General features: G+C 35.8%; 1 non-coding gene across 1 annotated transcript; it reads left to right on the top strand.

The window, feature by feature from the left end:
• The first annotated feature begins 3,933 nt into the window (after window positions 1-3,933).
• Trnae-uuc (transfer RNA glutamic acid (anticodon UUC)) lies at window positions 3,934-4,005 on the top strand. Its single transcript has one exon. It is a non-coding gene; the product is annotated as a tRNA-Glu (tRNA).
• Window positions 4,006-4,504: the final 499 nt, after the last annotated feature.

Raw genomic sequence — 4,504 nt, 5'->3', positions numbered from 1 at the left:
GAAAGATATATGAAATCATATACCGATTTTATAAAATGGCGGTCCGAAAAGAGAGTAAAATCATTCTCGGAAAGTGTGATGCTAACTTATTTCAGTGATTTATCGAAGAAATTAAAACCATCAACGCTGTGGAGTATATATTCGATGCTTAAAGCCACTTTAAGCACCAAACATGATGTGAATTTAAAGAACTACAGTAAGCTGACATCTTTTCTAAAAAGGCAGTCGGATGGCTTTAAAAGCAAAAAGTCCAAGATTTTTACTGCAAATGAGATAGAAACCTTCTTAAATGAAGCCCCTGATGATGTTTATTTGGCAACTAAGGTAATAAAAAAATCATATTTTTAGTGTGAATGTAATTAAATTTCTATAGAAATGGTAAAAAAATAGCTTTTGCCAAATACCTACGTAATTTACAAATACCTAAGTATCTCTAATTATAATTGTTTTGTTTTCAGGTGGCGCTAATTTTGGGTATATGCGGTGCTTGCAGAGGCATTGAACTTACAAACATAACAGTAGACAACGTAGAAAAGCACGGTGAATTATTATTGGTAAAGCTTCTCAATACAAAAACAAAAATCGACCGAATATTCGTTGTGAGGGAAGAATTCGTTCGAATTGTGTTAAAATATCAAGCGCTTCGCCCCGTTAATTTACAAACAAATCGTTTTTTTATTAACTACCAGAGAGGAAGATGTCTAAGACAAAATATTGGGAGAAACAAAATCTCAAATATGCCCAGAAAAATTGCAGAATTTTTGAAACTGCCAAACCCTGATCTATATTCAGGACACTGTTTTCGCAGAACATCTGCAACTCTATTAGCCGATTCTGGGGCCGACTTGACAATGGTGAAAAGGCACGGCGGATGGAAGTCGAGCACAGTGGCAGAAGGGTATATAGAGGACTCAGTGCAAAATAAGTCCAAAATATCTAATAAAATTACAAATACCATAAACATACGTAGCGCTTCGCCACGTCCAGGTACATCCAAAGACTATGCTGAGTTCCAAAAGTTACGTACCAAAGAAGTATTTATACCAGTAAAGGTGAATCAACCAGCGTCAAACGCAACGATACCTTATCAAATATTTACTGATGCACCTCAAAACACCACTCAAGTCTCGCAAACTGTACCTGTTGTAGTGCAGAATAAGGAAAAAATATCCTATAATAAAATAAACCTACATTGCACTACGCCGCGTCCAGGCAGTTCAAAAGACTTTAATAAACACGAATATATAAGTACAGAAGAGGTCTTGGACCCAGTAAAAGACAATCTACGAGCGTCACTGACCAACATAAGAATGCCTTCTCCGACGTTTACTGATATACCTCAAAACGAAAGTCAAATCTCACAAACTATATCTAATGTGAATATTCCAGGCAAAAATGTTACATTTAAATTTGCAAATTGCTCTAATTTTTCCATTAATTTCAAATAATTGTATACATTGAATAAACATATTATAAAATTTTCGGTCTGTGTTTTTTTTAGGGTTCCATAACCCAAAGGGTAAAAACGGGACCCTCTGTCCGTCTGTCCGTCTGTCTGTCTGTCACCAGGCTGTATCTCATGAACCGTGATAGCTAGACAGTTGAAATTTTCACAGATGATGTATTTCTGTTGCCGCTATAACAACAAATACTAAAAAGTACGGAACCCTCGGTGCGCGAGTCCGACTCGCACTTGGCCGGTTTTTTTACTTTCCTCGTATTCGATATGAAAAGTAGAGTGTTTAACTCGGGTGAAAGTCACCCATTTCTGACTCGAACCATTGGCGCTCTCACTTCGTTCGAGCGCCAAAATATCTCGTCAGAAATGGGTGACTTTCAGCACTTGGTTAACAATCTACTATTTCATTTCTCATGCTCTGAAAGAGAGTCATTGTTGTTCTAAAAGGTGCGCAGAAAATGATACGTGTCTGCACTAGAGCATTTCACGTTCGAAGTACGATTTTTTTAATTTTGTTACGATACGCAATTGAAATTTGAGTTTAAATGGATTTGTTATAAAATTTCCATTTTGATGTTTGACTCTCCATTCCATAAATAAATAACGATACTTTTGCCTGAATTGTTAATTGAAAGTACCCTCAAGAAATACTATAAAAATGTATACTTAGCCATGTTTTTAACAAAATACATGCATTTTACTTTTCTCGTATTCGAAATGAAAAGTAGAGTGTTTAACTCGGGTGAAAGGCATCATTTCTGCCTCGGACTATTGGCGCTCTCACTGCGTTCGAGCGCCAAAACACCTCAGCAGAAATGAGTGCTTTTCATCCCTTGGTTAACAATCTACTAATAAACATAAACATAATTTATTCAAAAATACGTGGTATGCTTACATTGAATAATCACAATATCATTATAATTACAATATTGCCAAACCGATCCTATGCAGGCTCCAATGAACAGGGACTACGCCATGATTATGCTATGTTAAAAATATTCAGTCACCAAAAATGTACAAAAATTAAATTAAATTAGCTCAATAGTTCTATTTGGTTCTCATCATCATCATCATCATCATCATGTCAGCCGATAGACGTCCACTGCTGGACATAGGCCTGCCCCAAGGCTCGCCACTCCGACCGATCCTGTGCCGCTCGCAAGCTCGCAACCACCGAATTCCCGAATTTGGTTCTATCATAGAGTAACTTATACTAGAGCGGTACTGTCATAGTAAATTTTGTAACCCCAGTAAATTCACTGCCATCTGTCGACACACTTTAAAACTAAAAATGAAGATTTATAAAAATACGATAAAATGTATTTAAATATGGATAAATGATTTTTTTTTTATTTGCATTGAATATTTTTATGATTTTGACCCATGTTATTTCACTGATATGCATTAAAATTGTTAAATAACAAACGAAACCGTCAACGCCATCTATACGACAGTAGGCCAATGCTAGTAGCGCCCTCTGAACGAGAATCAAGTTTTAGTGATTTTTGAGGCACGTTTTTTCCTTAGACTGTATCCATCGATTACGGAGTTATATCTATCTTTGGTTCTATCATAGAGTAACTTATACTAGAGCGGTACTGTCATAGTAAATTTTGTAACCCCAGTAAATTCACTGCCATCTGTCGACACACTTCAAAACTAAAAATGAAGATTTATAAAAATACGATAGAATGTATTTAAATATAGATAAATGATTTTTTTTATTTGCATTAATTATTTTTATGATTTTGACCCATGTTCTTTCACTGATATGCGTTAAAATTGTTAAATAACAAACGAAACCGTCAACGCCATCTATACGACTGTAGGCCAAAACTAGTAGCGCCCTCTGAACGAGAATCAAATTTTCTTGATTTTCGAGGCACGTTTTTTCCTTAGACTGTATTACGGAGTTATATCTATCTTTGGTTCTATCAAAGATGGTGCTATCAAAAGCCATTATTCCATTTTAAGCAATTTTAATATAAGCGCCATCTATGAAATTTTATCGACACTACTGTAAAACTAGGTTAATTTAGTAGCCTGAAATTGTAATAAATAATTTGAGAAAACGTCAACGCCATGTACAGCACAAGTTCAAAATTACTGAAATAGCTATTAAGTTTGTATTTGGTGACACAACCCTGTTTAGCACAGCGCCATCTATCAAAATTATGCATGAAGTTATATTATGTGACTTTACCTACGTACTCTTTGCCTGCGCTCCGGTCCTTTCGCACCGTTCTTCCGAATGCCACTCATATCGGCTAGATGTCGCTAACGGTATGAATTTGCTCTTTCAGCTGACATGGTAATAATGGCAGCTAATCGGTTATAGTCTTTTGTGTAGGAAAGCAATACACTAATAGTTTTTTTGGCTAATTATCACCATTTTACATAACAAAACAGTAAAAATGGTATTATTATTACAATGATTTAGAATTTTAAGATAAATTTCGACCACGACCATAACATCCCGTATGGTCTAGTGGCTAGGATACCTGGCTTTCACCCAGGAGGCTCGGGTTCGATTCCCGGTACGGGAAATTTATTGTTTTTTTTTTTTACTGGTAATAGTAGGTAATAGTGAATTGTGTTGAAGTGTGTTTTGTTTCGGATTTTTAACGTCGGTAACGAGACGTAATTAAGGTTAGGTACAAGTTATTTTTTATACCACGTCGATGGCAAACAAGCATAGCCTGATTGATAGTAAGCAATCACCGTAGCCTATGGAGGCCTGCAACTTCAGAGTTAAGTTAAAATATTAACAACTTACATGCGTGTTGCCGACCCTTTAAACACCTATACAGTCATCAATCTCATCATCATGTATGTGGCATGTGGTATCAATGCATTCAGTATGATGTCCTAAATATACAAATATTTGTGATGAAAAGCGCGTAAATGGTGGGGGTAATATAATTGTGACGTAATAAAGTCAGCGGTACAAAGATCGTTTTTTTTGTGGGGTATCAAATGAAAGGGTTTTTTGAGTAGATTACAAATAAGTACATAACTTACGATAGCATTTTCACTCCTTGGTCT

The sequence above is a fragment of the Cydia strobilella genome, chromosome 10, assembly GCF_947568885.1.
Source record: "Cydia strobilella chromosome 10, ilCydStro3.1, whole genome shotgun sequence".
NCBI classification, from domain to species: Eukaryota; Metazoa; Arthropoda; class Insecta; order Lepidoptera; family Tortricidae; genus Cydia; species Cydia strobilella.
Note: the sequence above shows the minus strand (reverse complement) of the source record. Positions and strands in the feature narration are given on the sequence as shown.